The sequence below is a fragment of the Marmota marmota genome, unplaced genomic scaffold (genome assembly GCF_001458135.2).
Source record: "Marmota marmota marmota unplaced genomic scaffold, marMar, whole genome shotgun sequence".
In the NCBI taxonomy this organism is placed as follows: domain Eukaryota; kingdom Metazoa; phylum Chordata; class Mammalia; order Rodentia; family Sciuridae; genus Marmota; species Marmota marmota.
Window position 1 is genome coordinate 17007049 of NW_026000221.1, and position 22603 is coordinate 17029651.

The following is a 22603-nucleotide window of genomic DNA, read 5'->3' on the forward strand; positions in this document are numbered from 1 at the left end:
ATATATATGGTTATATGGTTGTTGATAGACTTTTATTTTATTTATTTATATATGGTGCTCAGAATTCAACCCAGTGCCTCATACATGCCAGCAAGTATGCTACCAGTAAGCCCTAGCCCCAGCCCTGGGCTAAATTTTTTTTTTTTTTTAAAGAGAGAGAGAGAGAGAGAAAGAATTTTTTTAATATTTATTTTTTAGTTTTTCGGCGGACACAACATCCTTGTTTTGTATGTGGTGCTGAGGATCGAACCAGGCCGCACGCATGCCAGGCGAGCGCGCTACTGCTTAAGCCACATCCCCAGCCCCCCTGGGCTTAATTTTAAAAAGAAAAAATATTGAATAAAGATACTTTAAGGCACAATTAACATAAAGTACCCCAGGCTTTTAAATGCCTTGAAAGAGTTAAGATCCATGTTAAATAATTGGTGTTATTATTTTCCCTTTATATCCCAGAAAATAGTATCTATTTTCCTCCTGTGTGAGGTGTGGAAACTGAGTCTAGGTATTTTCTTAGCAGATGCCTCCAAATTCTATGCAATATCTCCAATCTTAAAAATGCCTACTATTTCTATACTAATAGTACACAAAACAGATTAATTTTCATTTTAATCTCTTTCTTTTTAGACTGTGTTATTTTACTTACCCAGCACAGCAATCTTACTAGGTACATAGAATTTCCACTCCAATTTTATAGATGAAGAAACCTAGAAGCAGTTTAGTTAAACCTATCCAAATTCCCAGTCATAAAATGGTAGTACATCATAAACTCACTTATGCCTGCCTGCAAAACCTAATCTGATTTTCTTACTGCTCCAAAATGTGCACCAAACAGCTGATAATCTTTTAAAATTATAATACGTATTAGAAACAACATTAACTTGTTGAAGGTAGAAGATTTTTTTCCCTATTAATTAAGGTCTAGCCTCAGAACTAGCTGTGAAATTACTTATGTTATTCATGCAAGTGTGTATTTAGCCAAACCAGTGAGGGATTTAGCTTTCCTTCCTAGGGGTCAGTTGAGCCATGCTAATATTAATTTCTGCTCAAGTCTGTCCTTGTGGATTCACATATTTAAGGTCAACTCTAGTGCATGACCTGATGTAAGATTCAGTTGCCTTTGGCTGAGCGCTTGGTAGAGAATTGTAGCCAACAAAGTGGCTCTGACTTGCACATATTCTTCTTTCTATATTAAGGTTTCTCTGTTTCTCCATTTTTTTTTTCAACTGAGGATGAGACTGAAAAGCATAATAATAGAGTGGTCAGAGCCTATGCTTGCCAAGGACCATTCGTTTGAGGAAAAAAATTCTTTCTGGTAAGCCACTGGATGCTTTCCAAAGATACAAGGGTTGTCCTTGGATTCTGCTACATTTTCTAAATACATTGCCAGACCACCAGAAGGCAGAGTGCAAGTTTAAGCTGAGAATAGTTATGGCTGGTTTTCAAGGCCAAATTGAGATTTTTTTTTTTTTTTTTGTCTGGAGGTCTGGAGCCACAGAGCAGTGTTTGATGGAAGTGTGGATCCACACCATGTGATTACAGGCAAATGGTGGACAGGGAATGTTTCCAATACAAGGATGACAATTTATTTGTATTTGAGTCCTCATACCTGTAAAAATGCCTGACTCACAGTAGGTCCTCAGTAGAGGATGACTTTGATTAAACACCCTTGCTTGATACTCTAAAGACGATACTGGATAGTGACTTCTAAGAGGAAGGGATATGATTGTCTTCACCCTTCATTATCTCTGCCTTTTAAACATGGTGAACCTCAACAGATGTTTTCTTAATAGAGATTAACAGATGCTTCAAAGAGGAAGGATGGTCATTACTTCCCTGGGCAGTTCCCTTGGATACTGTGATATTTGGGTTGGATTGGCATTTGACAAATACATGGGATTCACTTTTTTCTTTCTTAATACCCATATGCTTCTTGTGGCCCAGAAAATAATCTCTTTATGTGAGATGACAATATATACTTTTAAAATCCAGAAATTTCTATGCTTACATATACTCCAAGGGAATCCAGCATTCAGACATCCACTTCTTGCTGGGCATGGTTCAGACTATAAAACCAATCTGTGCTGATTACTTGAGGTCACTGAATACTCCAGGGAGTCTCATTGTCATGAATATGTTTTATGCTCAAAGTGTTTAAAATAAATAAATCCAAGCCCTGATTTTAAGGCAGCTTTCTATGCTGAGGCTTTTTTTCCCCCACAGTGTACAACAAGAGAGCTAGAAGCAGAGGAGTGTCCACCTGATTTCTTCTATATACTGATTCATTTACCATTAGGTTAGCACATCATTTGGGGCATTGACTAAAGGCTGGATTCCCATTACATGTCATGCACCAAAAGATAGGGACTAACAGGAAAGAAAAATCCAAAAATGAGAGAAAAATCTTTGATATCTTGAAAACTAGGTTATCAGTGAATGTTTTTTCTCCCGTAATATTGATTGCAAGAAGAGGTTGCATGCATACACATGTGTACGAACTCGAAAATCATGCTATTTAGGCTTCTTGTGTTATGATTTAGATTAGGACTCAAAATGAGTATGCACTAAGTCTCAGATAACCTCCGTACATATGAAATCCGATCCTTGAGCAAGAATATTTATAACTCTAGGGTTCTAGAGGAATCATAATTTAGCAAATCTCTAAAAAGTCACTTATCTGGGTTAGACCACAAAACAGGCATCAGCTTAAGTAGAAGCTTCTGGTAAAATATGTTGTTAGACCTTACCCATGACAAGAGAAGATTTTTTTACAGGAGTGTTTGCACTTGGATTGTTTTAGAAGGAAGTATTTTTTACCACACATCAAATCATGCCCATATTATATGATGTGCTGGACTGTGAACAACCAAATGGTCAGTGAAAACAAAGTGACTGCTCTCTACTAAATACTATGGTGTTGCAGATTGCCCTGGAAATAGACATGATTCCTTCAGAAATCGTTTCTCATTATGAATTTTTTTTTTATTTCAAGAAAAAATATTAATTTATGGTTAATGATATGACAGTTCAACTGGATAAGAGAAATTTGGAAAAGGAATGATTTTAAAGATAGTAAATGAAATTAACAATGCTTATTAAATGAATAGGATCATAGGTTTGCCCTTCAGGTTCTCATATATGGCTTTCACAAATATTGACTTTCTCACAATCCTCTCATTCACAAATTATTTCTTAATATATTTAAAAATTCATTAAAATAACTACATGTGCTCTTTTATATTTTAAAGAAAGGGTAGTAAGTTATAAATACTTGGTGCAATTATGATGATAAACTTGTAGGTGTCATGTTATATAATTGTTTTTTATAGAATGTTAAATTTATATATTTTCTTCTATTTCTAGTAAACCCATTATAAGAGTATAATAAAATATAAAACAAACCCATTTTGTGTATGTATATATATATATATAATATAATTATAAATACAGAAAAGTACATCCATTATAAATATGCAGCACAATAAATTTTCACTAAATAAACATATGATCAACACTAAGATTCTGCTGGGAGCCATTAGCCAAGTAGGTATGACAATTTCCTTGCCAGCGTACCCCATGTTGCAGTGACATTGAATGTAGGTGACCTTGCTCAAGGACCAAGGCGGATTAGGGCGTTCCCGGTTTAGGTTCCAGGTTTAAGGTTTCCTTGAGTTCTCACGGGATTCAGAGTATTTTTTGAGAGATAGAAGCCCAGTGGAGGTGGATTTGGGCAGAGAACGTGGATTTCCCCAGAATGTGATTGTAGACGGCTGGTGTGAGTTCGGGAATAAAGAGTTGCTGTTTGAATCTACAAGCTGTGTGGTGGCTCGTGATTGTGTGCCCAGCCAGACTGCGGCATTTGTGCCCAGCCAGACTGCGGCAAGATTCAGTAACAAAACAATAACTGTACCCCAGCATACTCCTCCTCATAGTCGATTTCAGAGTCTAAACACTTCCAAGAGCTATTACTCTCCTGATTTGTTTTGTATTTTATAAAATAATATCATAACATAAATTATATTATTTTTAGCATATAATTGTGTCTGGCTTAAGAAATATCATGTTTATGAGGGGTTGGGGTTGTAGCTCAGTGGTAGAGTGCTTGCCTAGCACGTGTGAGGCACTGGGTGTGATTCTCAGCACCACATAAAATTATGTAAATAAAATAAAGATCATGTCCATCTACAACTCAAAATATTTTTTTAAAAAAAGAAATATTGTGTTTATGAGATTCATAAAAGTTTGTGAAACTCGTATTTCTCTATGTGGTTATTTATTATTGATTCTTAATGTCACAATTTTTATTTTGATATTTGATATAATCAGGACTCGATAATTTTAAAATTTTCATTTAATATAAAATATTGGGGAAATGTATAGTTCATACTGCAAAGATGCTTTCATCATCACTGAACTCTTACAGAGTTAAAATAACTAAGTTCTGGCTATACAGTTATCTTAGAACCAGGCTTCCTACTTTCCAGGTAAGACATTCCCTGCTAAAAAAACAGGTTCATACTTAGATATTATTTTCTCTTTTATCCTGCAGAAGTGTTAGGTAAAACAAAAATTATTATAGATTGTGAAATACCTTTACAATCAAAATTAATTTCATTCCATTTCACCCAAGAGAACAGAGTCAAAGGAACTACAAGTTGTTTGTGCAAAGACATTCTTTAGATGGTGAAAATGAGGTCAATACCCTAGTCACTTTCTCCTAGTAACACTTAACCTCACCCATTTTTATGTTGCACATGGAAGCTGTAAGATAAAATAGAAAGAATTCAGTGGATTTCAATTCATTGAAGGCAAACATTTTCTTCTTTCATGCCATTCTTGTATTACAGCACAGTGCCAGGCACACAATTTACAACAGTCATTTGAAAACAGACAAGATGGAATCCAGTGATTTTTGGATTGGAAAGCATAATAGGTTGAAGAAGGCCACCAAAAGATGATCACCTTAACTTCCTAAGCTTGTTCAGATGCTATGTTACATGGCACAGTGAATCAAGGTCGCAGAAGTAATTAAGACTGCTAATTAACTGACCTTGGGATGGGGAGATTATCCTCGGTTATCCAAGTAGAATCAATGTAATTACAGTGGCTTTTGAAAATGAAAGACACAGAAGAGGAGGTGGGAACTAGAAATATGACTGCATTGTGCTACTAGCTTTGAAGATGGAGGAAGAGAAGAGAATGGGTCATCCCCTCAGGTCACTATAAGGAGCACATCCCACCTGGCACCTTGCTTATAGCCCGGTGATACCCACCTTGAATTTCTGGATCACATAATTGAAAGATTTGAAAGACAATACGTTTGTGTTGTTTTAAGCAATTAACTTTGTGGTATTTCATTACAGCTAGAATAGAATTCCAATTTAATACATGCAGGAAAGTGTCTAACAAAAAGTCCTTTTCTTAGATTGAGGAGAAAATAAAAGGGGTGGGCAAGAAAAAATTGTTTTCTTTCTTAGAATCTGATGACTATTTTACTTTATTCCACAAGCAAGTAGCAGATTATTCTTTAGCAATTTTTTTGCTTTAATTCCTGAGTAAGATGGCATTTTTATAAATGAATGCAAATCTACTTTGGTTTCAGCCAGGAAAATATATGCGTTACTTTAAAGTGAAACGTGGACATGGGCAAAGTGAAAGTCTTTTTTTCCTATGTCTTGGTCCAAAATAAGCATCTTTTTGTTTTTGTTCCATTTGCTAAAAATAACTAAAATCAATAAAATAAGATTAATTTGATGGGGGACGGGAGAGGAACCTCTCTGACTCTGAGACCCCCAGGTGTCTGCTAATGTAAGATTTGCCTTTAAGGCCCCTTCTCTAGAATATATCCTACAGAGTGTGTTAAAAATACTTTCTCTACTTAAGTTTAATTATAACTGTTTTCTCGTGTTCCCATAAGAAACATTTCAGAATGTGAAAATCTGGTGCATATGGAAATAGGAAATTCATAAGGGTTTCTGGATACCTTGGTTCACAGTAATATAAGGAGCCTGTTTCATTTTGAATGCCAAAATTGCTCCAACAAATCTGGAGTTTTGTCACTGAGTGAGAAATTAGAGATAAATACTCAGAGCTGGGAATGATATTGAAACACAGAGATGGAAATAACCAAAGAGGAAAGGTGTGCTACTCAATATGCTTCAGTTACCATAAACTCAAAAGATTAGGTTTTTAAGACCCAGATAGTAAAAATGGCTTGGAATTTGGGGACCACTTCTTTAAATGGACTAGCTTATGGACTTTCTTATTGGCTATTTTACTCTCAGGGCCATGTTTACAAAATGGCTTCATACCGTTGCCTAATTCCAGCAACTGCACACTTGTGGCAGAACATAAATGCTAACATAAGGATGAGAAGGCAAAAGGATGTTAATGTTCCTAAGCTTAAGGATGGGCCCATGGTCCTGGATTCACATTTCATTCAGAAACAGCCTCACACAATATTTCTTCTCTCTCTCCACTTCAACCTTTGCCTCTATTGAATATGTCCTTGATGGTAAGGAATCTCTGCATTCACCAAGCCAATGCAAGGCATGATATGGTGAGAAGCAATAAGCTTGCTTACTTAGGTCTCTCTACCTTCTATAAAGCCACTAATGCACTTATGGGGGCCCCCATCTTCATGGCCCCAACTAATCCTAATGACCTCTCAAATGCCCCACTTACATATATTAATCACATATATCTTAGAGAAATAAATTTCAACATAAGATTTAGAGGGCACACATTAATACCACCCAGGGCTATTAATGATCTCATTCAGACCATACCAGCTTTATTATGGTACTCAACAAAATTTCTTGCCTCTATTCAGTCTGTGCCCAACCACAGCAGTTAAGAATACTGGGCCTGAATTAAATTCCTCTTTCTGACAATTACCAGTTGGCTGATCTTGGGCAATCCTTAATCACACTGTGTCTCACTGCCCTCTTGAATCAAATAGTATTAATAACAGCACCTTGCCTAATGGGGTTGTTTTGGAGATTAAATTAGTAAACACATGAAATATGTTTGGAAAGGTACACAAGGAGAACACCCAAAGCATTAGAGAATGTTATAAATACTGTCAAATGAGCATCTTTTACATAATTAAAATTTGCAAAATGATTGTTGGAATAATATAAATATGTCTATGTTTGTCAAATGTGTATATGCAATATAACCACCTAAATACAAGAAGCAGACAAAAAGTTTTCCATAAAATCATAACTCAGCCTCAGCAACTTAGTGAGGCCTTAATCAACTCAGTAAGACACTGTCTCTAAATAAAATACAAAAAAAAAAAAAATGACTGGCGATGTTGCTCAGAGGTTAAGAGTCCCTGGGTTCAATCCCCAGTACGAAAAAACAAACAAAAAACCAACCTAGAGATCATTGGTATTCACACATTATTACCACCCAGTACACATTTTTTTTTCAAGCTTTATTAATGATCTGTCCATTTTCTTCATGGTGCAAGGACTCAGCACAGGATTATACATGCCACCTAGTTTTCGTGACTTCCCAGTTTGCTTCAATCAGGAAGAGTCCCTCAGCATTTCTTGGGTTTTGATCTTTATATCTCTGATGCTGTGATTATTACAGACCAATTATCCTGCAGAATAAACCCCAATCTGGGTCTGAAGATATTTTATCATGATTAGAATCTAGATTTGTTCCTTGAGCCTCAGTATCCTGGGAGGACTGCCATTGTTTTCCCCATGACCTTCAATCAGGTGAAACAATTCCAAATGTCTCATTCCTGACCATACCAACCTCAATCACTTGAACTGTGCATCTACAAATGCACAGTCGTTATTTTTGCCTTGTATTCAACATGTTTTTGAAGGGAAGGTGCTAAGGAGATAATTTGAGACCATATAAATATCACAATCTGTATACAACATACACCCACTAGTATCTATTGATACTACCTACCTGAATCAATTATTTCTCTGAGGGATGCTAAATTGAGGTCTTACAAATGACACCATTACTTCTAATTTTGTTAGTTGAAATTCTATTGTAAGGAAAGACTATTTTCATCAATGATACATTCATTTATATATTTATGTAATTATAGACTCATTATTTACTTTAGCGTTCAATTTGGTATAGATTTGACTAAAGGGACTCTAGCACATGTTTTTCTACCATGCACCTGAACAATGAGATAAATTATAGTAATCATTCTTTCTTCTTCCTGGATACAAAATAGAAGATTGGCATAATTGAAAATTTAGAATGAAACATAACTGGGAATTAATTTCACTGCAATCATTTATTCTTTTGATGATCTATACTCTCTCTCTCTCTCTCTCTCTCTCTCTCTATATATATATATATATATATATATATATATATANATATATATATATATATATATATATATATATATATATTCTAGCACATGCTTCTTTACTGTATACCTGAACAATGAGATAAATTATAGTAATCATTCTTATATCTTACATAGCAGTCTGAAACTTAAATATAATGAAAACATTTTTATATGCTAGGCATGATTATTTGCCAATTTAAATATGAAATCCCTCTAATACTACATATAAATATTATAATTATTTGCTGTCATTGGGTATGAGGATGGAAAATAATAGTATGGTATTGGATGAAATTAATGGACAGGCTATTCTCTACTTTCAACAATGTTGTCTTGTGAACTGAGAGACAATTGTGTTGTCTTTCTGAGGAGCCTGCTATGTTCAAGTACTAAGATGTTTGTGATGGTTTTGGACTATGTTTTGAAAGAAGTTTTCAAGAGTATAACCTGATATTAATATATACAATTATACAACAGTGAGGATATAGGCTTGTTTCACTTGTAATTATAAATAATATTCAAGTCAGAAACCTAAGTAAAAATAAAAATAGGAATAATTCTATCCATAAAACTATCCTGTGTCATATAAGAGCCAGATTCATCCAGCCTACTTAACTGTCACATTAGGCTCTAAACCTAAAAATTAGATATGATTCATCATGATTTCAAGACTTTGCACTAATGAGTAGAACTTATAATTCTTCTCTGTGTGTGGAGGCTGGATCTCTTTTCTCCCAACACCAGGGAGAAAGCAACTGATGAAACAAAACAATTGTTAAACAGAAAGGAAACAAAAAATAAGATATTCTGCCATATTCTGCTTTGTTATTTAATGATAAAAATCTTTTCTCCTTCTCCAAATTGTGATTTCCCCCCTTTTTGAGGATAGTAAGACATCAGTAAAACAAGAATTCATAATGGGAAGAAAGAGATATTGCCATGAGAATGAGGAAATTGGGATCCTGATTCTAGCTTTGCACCTGCCAGACAGGGTCACTTAAGATTGCCTATTTGACCCTCCCAGGTATCATTTACAACATGTGGCAAATGAGATCAATAATAGCCCAAAGGACACATATTGTGTGGCTTTTCTAATAATGGGCAGTGCCTGTATAGAAGGTCACGTTATAACCATCTGAGTACGCACAGATGTCCAGTGAAGGAGACTGCACAGGTGAACTGGGAATGTCTGATGGAACAGAGGCATCTTGCCTCACAGATGTTTTCCATACTAGAATTTAGCTCTTTTCCAGATTTAATATTCTAAAGGTCTATGGTGAACTTTATCTTACTCTTGAATAAAACAATTTGCCGTAAATTTTGAGGGAAAGCTTGGTCAAAGAGAGGGCAACATTTGTGGATCACCCTTTTCTAAATTAGATTATAAATCAGATGCAAACAAGAAATGTGTCTTTTTCTGCATGGCATTGTGTTCACAGAGACCAGACAATTCTTAGCACACAGTAGGAATTTAATGAACATACCCTGGAACCACTGACTTATTCCAAATTGCTTCCAAAGGAAACATGTACTAGATTCTATTTCACACTTGCTTTCACAGACAAGAGTCCAAGTAATTTGTAAGACTGGAGTGTGTTCTAAGATGAACAACAGCAGCAAAAAGCGCCAATACAAAAAAAAAACATAAAATGTGCCTTATAGAATTGGTGCTTCTGCAACAATCACACAGGGCAAATGGTTTATAAACCAATAAGGGGAGAAGGAAAAGAATCCAGTGATGTGATTACATTTCAATATCGTATCTGTTTTTTCCTGCCTAGTGTGGAGTTTTCTAAAAAGCTGACAGTCCATTCATTTGTTTAGCATCCTGGCTTCATAACAGGGAGTCTTTTCCCTTGCAGCTCCTAGTTCATTTTAATCCTCTCCCCATTGCTCAGGATCACAAATTTGGCACATCTGGCCAGCAAATTTGCAAAGGTAGAGAAAAGGACATCATAATCATGACAGTCTGTCAAATGTCTGGCTCAAAATAACAAAAGACAGACTGGCTAGCAATATCTGACCCAGATCACCCTTAAGGGGAGAAAATATTCCTGGTCGTTGGCTGCTATTATGAAAGCCATAAAAATACACATCTCCTATTTGCTGAGGAATTATGATATATATAGGGGCCTTTGCATTTTTACTCTAATCTTCACGAAGGTTGTTTCTAAAATATCTTCAAATTGCCATCTGTAGGTTCCTAAGTGCCTGTGTCTATATTTGAAAAGGTCCTCTAGTTCTCTATATCGTGTGTGGACTTCTATTACAGGACATTAGTTTTACATTAAGAGCTAGCAGGATCCTGCAGATGACCACATTACAGCCAGTTTCTGCCACTCACATCAGAACCTGCAGGAGACTGATGTGGTCTTAGAGAGTGTCTGCCTTTAACATCCAGTAAAGTATGCTTCATACTGAGTGGCTTTGATAGCCAGGGTGTTTACAGATTTCCTCTTGATAGTACTCATGTTTTTCTATTTGGAAAACTTCACTGCAAAGAAAAATGCTTTTTAGAATCAAATAGGTCACAATTTTTATTTATGTGATCTTAACAAATATTCTTCCACTTTCTTATGTTTTCTCATCTATAAAATGAGGATACTAATAGTCAAAGAAAACTGTTATGCAAATTAAATGAGATATAGCATGTACTTAGAATGCTACCTGTTAGGAGTGAAGTCAAACATAATGGCTTATGGCAGTATATTAATTTTATCCATACAATATAGCCAACCTTTATGCCACATGAAAAAAAAACAGCATATGGATAAAAGATCCCGGATGAATCTTATACTTGTTTGGATGAATGAAATTATGAATGTATAAAAATAGAATCTATTAAATTTTCATTGGCTTAAATTAACCGAGAGATAAAGAAAGAAATAGAAAAGACTGCAGGAATGACCTCTGACTGCCAACCATTTATATTCAGGAATTCTAATGAAGATGTGAAGACTCTATGCATTTATTCTGATTTTGGTTTGTCAGCTTGTGCAACATCTGCACTTCTTCGAATAACCTTTCCATCTTTTCATTGAGGGTGCTATACTAATTATGATGCCGGTTTATCACATACTTAGATAGCGTAAGTGGTGAAAACTCATAAAATATTAATTAAGAAATAAATAAGTATTGAAAATATTAAAATATTGGCTTATGACTTCAAAATATATATATAGGAGCTTTATAGCCAGGATGACAGCAAAAGAAAAATTCCAAGTTTCATAGTGGGAAAATCCCCAGGCAGTCATTTTATGATTAGAAATCACTTAAACTAATATTTGATATTTTATGATCTTTACATGATCCCATTATGATTTATAGGGTTTGAAAATTTTATAGCATAAACTCCACCCTTATTAGCAAATGCTGGTAACTGCTACAATTCCAAATACCCTTGCAGTCATTTGGAAAATGTTCTGCAGTCACATTCACTGAAAACATTTACAACAATATTTCTCATTACTTTTTTAAAAAATATATTTATGTGTGTATGTATGTATGTATGTGGTGCCGCAGATCGAACCCAGGGCCTCAAGCATGTGAGCCAAGTGCTCAACCACTCAACCCCAGCCCCTCTCATTACATTTTGATAAAGCGTTGTCTCATGAACACAAATTCTACCAAACGAAGAGGTATTGGGAAAGAAATTTACATGTAACAGAAGTGTTTTATGGGAATGCATTGTGAGGATCTTTGTAAAGAACCATAGAATGCTGGGTTAATTTTTGGCTAAATATTGTGAATTCACACTTTCTATGAAAGGGTAAAGAAAGGAGGACAACAATCCAATAACAAAGAATTATGTACAACTATTATTTAAAACCTCTCTATGCCACTTTAAAAACTCAGTATGTCAATTTAAAAACACACTATGCCATTGGCATCAAATTAGTTTCACCTAAAGAGGGAACTTATTGATTAATATAACTGAGATTCCAACAGAAGTTCTGCCTTGCATCATAACACAGGGACTCAGGAAATTATTATAAAATAATGTGTGACTAATTTTGATATGCATCAAATTTTTCAAGAGCTTGGTAAATGGGGAGAGGGATGAATAGATGGGTAAGGGTACAGTATAATGTTAATTTTAGAATCTAGGTGATAAGCAATCAGATGATCACTATCAAGTAGCTCCATTTTTTGTATATATGAAAAATTTCATGATAAAATGTGTGGGAAATGTCATAAAACATTTTTCTCCCTGTTTTTTTTCTTAGTGTGTCAAAAAAAATATTAGTAGTAGCCTAAATGCTTTCAGGTAATTATAGCAGAAACCATAAGGATTATTCCTATCAATCTCAAAGAAAAGTTTTAGGGAATTTCATTGACTGTCTTTGGATCACATGTCTACATCTGAATTAAGCATTGCATTTTTTGGAGGTTGCAATGCTCTTGTTGGCTGTGACTGTGTCACACTTCAGGCTATAAAGTGGGTTCTCTTCCAGAACACATGATTGAGAGTTGATGGGAGAGGGATGCTCATCTAACTTATTACCTGGTATGGTCTGGATAATAGGTATCCCCCAAACGCTCATGCGTGAGAAAATGCAAGAAAGAGTAGATGTGAAATGATTGGCTTATGGAAGCCTTAATCTAATCAGTGCATTAATCCCCTGATAAAGATTAATTGGGTGGTTACTGTAGGCTGATAAGATGTGGATGGAAGAAGTGGGTCATTAGGGGTGCACCTTTGGATTACATATTTTGTCCCTGGAGAGTGGAGCTGCCTCTCTCTCTGCTTCCTGGTTCCATGCTGAGCTATTTTTTCTCTACCACACACCTCCCTCATGATGTGTTTCTTCCTCTGGACCCAACAGAGTTAGTCATCTATGCACTGAGACCTCTGAAACTGTGAACCCCCAAACAAATATTTCCTTCTCTAAAATGGGTATTGCCAGGTCTTTTGGTCACAGCAGTAAAAAAGCTGACTAAAACATCATTAAATTTCCAGGGACATGGGGACAGTGGTGATTTAAAATTCAATACCTGGACAGTCACGTGGATTTGATATATAGAACATTATATTTATGATAAAACAGATCCTAATACTAGAACTGAAACTACCGTCTAGTCACAGAGTTATCTATCCTTTCAACTGGTTCTGTAATATAATGCAAATTAATGTAGTTGTAGGCATTTTAGTTGTTTTTTGGAAGGCAGTGGTGCTCCTAGAAAAGCTGCAGCAGATGAAATGAAAACAAGGGTATTCCAACATTTTTGTATATAAACACTGGCTTTGAAATGGGGAGGGAAACACTGAAACACGACATTCTGTATGACAACTAAGAAAATCATTTATAAACATCTCTATTGCTGAGCTACTGTGCAGTGACTACATGCCTTGCAGCTTTGTTTCGTAAACATGGCTTGGCTCCCAGGTATCACTCAGGTAGGCAAAGTAGGAGGATTTTTAACAAGGTCTGTAAGGTGAACATTTGCACTGAAAAGTCAAAGATGCATGATTCCTGTGGTACTGGAAAAGCAAGTCTTAATCTTTGACATAAGTTATATATATATATATATGGGTTTCTGGACCAATTTCGTATTATAAGATGCAGATATGAATCCAAGATCAATCTTGAACAAATAGCTAAAAATAAGCATCTTGATTTTAGTCCTGAGGCACAAATGACTATTAGAGGATCAAGCAAAGTTTTGTGTATATAGGTTATGAAGGAGCCTGGTATGGAACAGGTATGGAATAGATAGATCAATCAATAGATGGATATGCATAGACATTGAAATTTTAAACCGAAATCAATGAATAATTCCTTTGCTTCATTTCCATTAGATAGTACACAAATTTTATTTTCAAGGATGATCTTACATTCCTGTGCAAATGTCCTGTGAATAAGTCAGGACAAACAATAATAACCTTATTTTGCAAATAACAGTACTTACACTTTCTATGTTGAAATGTTTTGCTAATGTCTATTGCATAGTATGCAGTAAAGCTAGCCTCAGAGTCTAAATAGCTTTCACGATCAAAATAGCATGAACATAGATTGTAGATATTTTAATTAAGAAAAACTCTCCTGCTTTTTAATATATGTGTTCTGTCTTCCCTAACTCCAAAAGTGAGATAAAATTCCAATGGATTAATTATTATGTTTCTTTTATAGTTATTTCCGGGGCAAGACAAACACTATATGCCATTAGTAACCTTAAAAATATAGCATCCATTCATAATAGATTTTTCCATTTTATGATGATCAGTTTATCCTTGGGACTGGGAACATGAACTGTGATAATTCATAAGTAAAATGATTCTTCCGAATGGATAGCCAGATTGAAATATGCAGAGTGGAAAGTTACACTGGTTTAGTCACCCTTTTATTGACTCAATGAATCAATATCTGCAGAACCCTTTCTTCCATGCATGGTTTAGCCTCATCTGCACAGAGGCACTTGTTTTCTTTCTTCTTGCTCAGTGTAGTTCTTGGTTCAACTAGACTATTTTCCCCTAGCAATAGACATTGATGAGTTTGGCTACAGAGTTTTAGTCCTAGAAGCATACTTACAAAACTTCCTCAGCCAGGCCATAAGAAAGACATAGACATATTAGTTTATACATCTGTCCACATCATACATGTAATCTAGCTGTGATCATATTCTTAAATTAAACTTGATCATTGGATTTAGGATGCAACCCTCCGGCAACATTTAGAGAAGAAGCCCATGGCTTTGTCCTCCTCAATTTTAACACACTCTGCAGCAACAAGCTTTATCAGTTGTTGTTTCAGATGAGTTTTAACTAAAGTCCTTTTTCTATATGTAGACAATGGGAGAGCAGATGGCACCATTTCTAGCATATCTTAGCCAAGATTCCACTCTGGAAATGCAGGCAGTTCTTATTCAACAGTCCTGAAAAAAACATCATACAGTTCATCTCCCTTGATTTCATGTCAACTGTATTTCTCTCACTTTGAAGATCCTTGAAACAGGAGTGTATTCTTCATTTCTACTAATAGTGATCGTTGGGTTCCAAGTAAACACCAATTTCTTCACACTTTTTATCTCTCATGCTACCACAAATCTGTTAAATGGATGTTCACTATCTTTTTTTTTTATTTCCCCCTCAGTATAACTATTTAGCTTTAAGGCAAAAGTCAAGAAAAGAAAAAAAAATTAAAATTTGGATTCATGGCCTTAGTGATTATGTAAACTCAACCAAATATGCACATTTCTTTAAAATATTTAAAATGAGGTATAAGCAAGTATTGAGAAGAACAAGTATGTCAAACTAACACTGCTAATTTCCCTTCTTCTACCCATAGTGAATATGGTTAATTTAATTCTATACTCTTTCTCTTTTAGTAGAAGTTAAAGAAACAGCTGTACAAATTAGCACTCTTAATGTATGGAACATGAAGTGCTCGATACAATACACACAAATCCCAGGACTTTGCTATCTCAAATGTTCCCTCCACATTTCATGTTGTACTTTTGAAAATACATCTGATACCTATATGCTCTAATTTTTAAAATATGTTATTATGCATTCAGTTATTTTGTCAAATATCTTTGAGGTATCCATCACTGCATCCAAACTGAAATATGGGCTTTTTTGTTTTTTATGTAAGACATAAAAATCAATGATAACCTCTTGCCACTCTGAATATTTAGTTTTGACTTTTATTGGTTTAAACCACATTTTCATCATAATAAGAGCATGTTCAAATTTACTCTATAAATTCCTATAAGAGAAAAGTCACTCATGATCTTATTTCCAAGGCACATATTTTTTCACTGAAAGGTTCTTGAAGGCATATGTAAAGACACATCTGTCCAAACAGATATTCTGGGCCTCAACTCTGATTTCATCAAGGCCTGAAATGGACACATTCATGTCTGCCATTTTTTTCCTATTAATAGTCTTTTACTTCAAGTATTACGGTTGCCTATCTTAACTTCCTCATTTAAGGCTTTCCTGATGTAGCTGACCCCTGTGGTTTCTGAAAGAGTAATTTTAAAATTTCCCTAGGTATATCTATTCACTATAATAAGAAGGAACAGAGATGGGAGAACACATTACCTATTGGAAAAATCTCTCTGTATCAAGTGGAAAATTCCTAGAAGTAGTCTCATGCTTCTCTAGAAGTCACAGTATTATCAAGCCCCCATTGACCACAGAAATAGCTTCAGTAAAGAATAAACCCTTTCACTGACTTTTTCTCTTTGAGTCTCACATTAGGCTGGGATTCTCTAGCAGTTGAACATCCTGTATCTGAGTCCTTATCTTAAGCTTGGTGTTCAGAGGAAGCAAGATAATAAAATAAGCATCTTATAGATCCCTCAAAATAACTTATAAAAAGTGTCAAGGTGGGTGGGTGTGGTGGCACACACCTGTATTCCCAGTGACTTGGAAAGCTAAGGCAGGAGGATTTCAAGTTTAAAGCCACTCTCAGCAACTTAGCAAGAACTTGTCTCAAAATAACAAAAATTAAAAGGAATGTGGATGTGGCTCAGTGGTTAAGAGCCCCTGTGTTCAGTCCCCAGTACCAGATAAATAATAAATGTCAAGAACACAAAGTAATAGGTGATGCCAAACTTTCCTCCATCATTTCCAGAAGCTACATTGATTGAATAAATTTATTTCCTTGTCATAATTTTGACTACAATTGTATTTTATTAATAAATTTACAGTTGCACACCCATAAAATCATCTAATATAGTCATTTTAAACTATTTTAATTTGTACACCATCATTCTTAAATGAAATGTTACATAGAAGTTCAAAATTTTTGAGAAATATATACTTGTGTGTAAATGTGTGTATGTATTCTACCATATATATACATATGATAGATTTTTATAATATTCCATTTTCCATACCACCAATGGCAGGGAACATTTTAAACTCTTCCTTAACTTTTATCTTAATTCTTATTGTACAAGGTGGAAAAATAAAACCTATAAGGAAAGCTTACAAAGCTGAGGAAATATACCAGGCAGTGGTTACTCCATTGGGGCTGGTTTTGTGGGGTGTCATAGATCATGTGGGAAGTAACTGAATAAAGAATAATAAAAAATAATTATTGGGATGTAAGGAAAGAATATTATTGATAAAATAGAATTATTTATGTTAAGAGAATGAGAGGCCTTTGGTGGTTTGAAAGTAAAGGAAACTGTGGCTTTGAATCTGAAGCTATACTATATGAATGTGGGAAGGGGATCCCTGTGTTTGTCTTCAGGAAAATGCAGCAGTGTTCTAGATGGTGGCTCATACATCATGGCATTCTGTAGGTTACAGGTTATATATTTTTGATTAAAAGAAACTACTCTGTGCTCAAAGAGAGATGAGAACTCAACTGTGTAGAACATACTAGCCTCATACCAATTTCTATTCCCTTATGAGCCTTGGACATTCTTAAATCAAATCAGCCAAACTTGAGGACCATCAAAACATACCTTCTACATTTGCAAAGTTGGGGAGGGTGAAATGGATCAATATTGTCAGTGAAAGGCAATCTAGAAAGAACTCTGCTAGGGTTAAGCAGACACTTAATAGATAGTCACTGTATATTTATTTCAACTAACTGACGTCTTTTCCCCCCCTATTACACTAGCTTCAACATCTTGAAAAATCTTCAGAAATGTGAATAAAAATTTTAAGTTTCCTTCAAAGAGCACAGGTATAGTTAGTGGTTTTTATGCATCAATCCCATTTGTGTATTTACTTTCTTGATCGAAGAGAACTGGTAGATAATTACTGCCTCTAGAACATAGGGATGTGTGTGTGTGTGTGTGTGTGTGTTCCTCCAGAGAACTTTGTGTTTGTCATGATAAATTACACATACACATTCACAAAGAAAAATCAGCTTCTTGTCTATCAATAGTCAAATTATGCTAATTTGCATGAGAATTAGAGGAGTTGGAGGTTAGAGGGTTTAGCAGAAGCTAGGAGTTTAACTCTTAAGAACTTAACTGTTATAAAATAATAGAAAGTGTATCACAAGTATATGATGAGGTTGGATGAATTTACTTAAGGCTGAACTAAGATCAGTGTAAGATTTTGGGGAAGAGAAAATGAGACAAAGTGTCCAAAAGTTCTGGCAATTGATGGATTTTAGAAGGTGTTCATTCCACTCTCTTCTTCTTCCTCATTCACACTTCCTTCAACCCTACTACCAAAGTTGTTTAATTTGTAATAGAACTATGTAGGATATGTCCTTAACCCAGCTTCACAGAGAAGAAAGGGAAAATAAAATGGGAAGAGACTAGATGCCGGGCTCATCACCCTTTGTCCTGTCCTCACCTCATTGACCAAGTGCACGTTCTGCTACCCAAGGGAGTGAGCTGTCTGTGATTATTTGTACTTCTAGTTGGCAATGCCAAAAGCCTTAAGGGGATTGTACTGTTTTCTGGCTAATGACTAATCCTATGTTTCTTTTGCTGCCACTGAAATAAATGGTGCAGGCTGAGAACTAGATCAGGAATGAAGCAGGATTTCAGCAGGGAGCAAAAGAAAACTGGAATTGTGTGATCTTTACTAACTCTCTCGAGTCTGTGTATAGATTTACTTTAAGGAAAAAAAAATAGAAACAGAAGTTAGGTACTCTTAGCTCCAATGATACATTTGTTATTATGCAGGGGATAAACATTTGTAATCAATTAATACATGTACAGAATTATGAATTCTGAATCATTTGTTTCTCTTTGTCTTTTTTCTGTGTGTGTTCCTAATCCAGGTCCTGTATCTCTTCTCCTTCAGTGATAGATCAGGATAAATACTTTAAGAGATGTGAACTTTACTTTTCTTCCCATTATAGTTGAGAATCCTGAAACCTAGAGAGAGGAATCGATATAACCAAGGTCACATAAATACTGCATAGAATGAGAGAATCCATATTCCATTTCATCACCTCTTGTGTTTTCAAAGGCATTACCTGAGATTCAGTTTCTTTAACAGGAAAATGGGACACCTTGTTTAACTCCTAAAATTGTTGTGATGATTTAATGAGATATAGCACATATTCTCCTTGTTTAAATTGTAGACAAATAATAGAACACATGTTTTATGACAACCCTTTTGCATGTGTATGGGGCAAAAGATTTCTTTGCTCAAAGATTCTTCTACTAGGCTCCCAAGATGAAGTGATCAGCTTGGCACCTAATTATCTCTAAGAAAGCCTCTGATTACAGGGCATTTTTCTAATCCAATTCAACAGTGCCAGCAACCACACATGCGTGGTTCACTCCCATTATTCCTCAGTCAGCTCAGAGCAAGGTGAGAAGCACTAGAAGGAACCAGCTAGGGCACGGTGCCATCCATGGTCAATGTGACAGACCATCTTCCTCAGAGTTGCAATTTGCCCTTGAATTCCAGACCCCATGGTCAAAGTTAAAAGTCTCTTTTCCAGGACATCAGTTCATTGATGCCACCTATATTCTTGAGTGCCCAAGAAAGATAGTCAGCATAGAGAAGATGATTAGGCAAGAGTACAATTAGACTTTGTTTTAGTCAGCTCTTTTATGGCTGTCATTAAAAGATCTGACAAGAACAAGTTTACTTGAGGCTCACAGTTTCAGAGGTCTTAGTCCATAGACAGCTGGCTCCATTCCTCAGGGCTCCAGGTGAGGTTGAACTTCGTAGTGAAAGTGTATGGTAGAGGGAAGCTGTTCACATGATGATCAGAATGCAGAGAGAAACTCCACTCACCAGATGCAAAATATATACCAAAAAGGCATGTCCCCAATGCCTACTTCCTCCAGCCACAACCTACCAGCCTATAGTCACCACTCAGTTAATCTCCATCAGGAGATTAATGTATTGATTGGGTTAAGGCTTTTATTTTAATTCTAAATATTCTTGCATTCTCATACGTGAGCTTTTGAGGAACACCTAATATCTAAATCATAACAGGCTTCTACTGCATTCCAGCTACTAAACAATATATTTGAAGATCATTGTATATTTCAAGAAAATATCATATAACTCCAGTTATAACCTAAAGACATAAGGCTTAGTAAAGCTGTTGTTCTCAAGGTAAGACATCCTTCCAACAGTATAGTAAACCACCTCCTCAATACACTACTAAATGCATTTCATATGCTGTTAAATGTACCTAGTGGTCTTTGGAACTTTCAAAACATCTGCTAAAATGTAACTAAAAAAGATAGATATAATGTCATTTTAATCTGTTTTTATTTTCTAAATGCTTTGTGATCTTTGCAACAGGTGACATTTACTCTTGGGAAATAAGTTACAATTCTGGAATTACTTGATCATGTGATAGTATACTTTTTAGTAAATCTTTGCCACCATTCATCTTTCCACTATTCATCTTTTATAATTTCCCTTTCATTTTTAAATTTTAATGTTAAAATATGCTTTCAATCATTTGTTAATCTGTTTAGATCACACCAATGTCTAACTTGCATTAGTTCTCTTTATCACTCTTTGAAGGAAAATAACTCCTTGGAGTTATTTTTACATAAAAATTTAAGAATAAATTCTTGGAAAGGAAATGCTGAAAATCTTGAAAATTTATAAGTATTTGTAGATAGAATAAGGAAGAAGATCTGTGGGTAGGGTTTAAAGATCATACCATAGGCATAAATTCTACCACTCATTCATTTTCTCTTTCTTTCTTTCTTTTTTTTTTTTTTGTCATGGGGTGTGGTAATGGGCATTGGACTCAGGGGCACTCGACCACTGAGCCACATCCCCAGCCTGTTTTGTATTCTATTTAGAGACAGGATCTCACTGAGTTGTTTAGCACCTCGCTTTTGCTGACTTGGAACTCACAATCCTCCTGTCTCAGTGTCCCAAGTTGCTGGGTTTACAGGCATATGCCTCTGTGCCCAGCTCATTCATTTTCTCTGTTCCATTCATGCTTCATATTCCTATCAAACATGCATAGATCATTTACTATCTTCCAGGTCCTAAGAGTGAAATATGGAAGTGAATTAGACCTATCCCATGCCCTCCAGTAACCATCACAGAGTAGGAGACAAACAAAAGCTGACAAGCTCTCTTACAAGTATCATAACTGACATTACAAATGTTTTCCTTTTGCTTACCATGGTGGATTCTGGTACTATATTCTTTTGCCATCTACTTAATATTTTCTGTGTCAGGCTGGATTTGTTCCCATCACCTACTGGTTGATCTACTATCAAGCATCTGTCCCATTTCCACATTTTTTTTTTTTTTTGGTCTCTCATTCTCAACCCTTCCAAATGACCTCTGTCTTGACAGCATTTTCAGAAGCCAGAACCAAACTTTGGCTTAGTTACAGTTTTGCTAAAAGCTGGTCTTGGATTAAATTCCAGCTTCAGGACCTTATTTCTGGGATTTGGTTACTCAGAGAACACTTGAGTTCAAGCCAAAGAGAGGCAGAAGGTAAAGTCATTTGGTGTTTTGTTATCTGACTATAATGACTATTTTGAGCTTGTATCCTACATAGTTCTATTACAAATTAAAGAACTTTAGTAGTAGGGTTGAAGGAAGTGTGAATGAGGAAGAAGAAGAGAGTGGAATGATGGTCCTCAAGTTTGGCTGATTTGATTTAAGAATGTTCAAGGCTCATAAGGGAATAGATGTGTTAGAAGCTAGCTTGCAATTCAAGTGGTAAAATAAGCACCATTAAGATTTAATATTGAATTGTGTCTATACAATTTACTTATTTGTTGAACCCTCCATTCATTTGAAAAAAAAAAAAAAACATTTACAGGAAACTTGTTGGTGTCAGTTTAGGTGACAGCCATCAAGGATGCACGTATATGGTTTCTGATCTCAAGGAGCTCATGCCATGGAAATAATATAAATAAGCAAATGCTTATTCCATTTTTTCAACAAATATGATTATGTGTCTACTAATTTGTAGCCAGATAGTATGCTGACTACTTAAGGATTAGAAGCTCTAAATACAACAGAGTTTATGAACTTCTACCAACACTATATTCTGGTCCTTTAATCATCCACCTCATTCTCACCTTTGTGCCCTAGTACTTGCTGGGACTCCATCTGTAACATAACCCTTCACATGGCAGGTTATTTTGTACATCCAGGTCCCAATGCTGATCTTATCTCCCTAGAGAGGAGTTTCCTGGTCACTCCCCACACAGCAAACTGCTACCTCTTCCCACAGTCATTCTATGTCTTCCACATATTGCTTCCAATGCATTTAAAATGAAAGCTTTGCTTGGCTGCACACCATGCTCACCATGATGTTCTGCCTTGATATAAGCCCACAACAATGAAGCCAAGAAACTATAGACTGAAATCTCTGAAACAGCCAAAATAAATCTTTC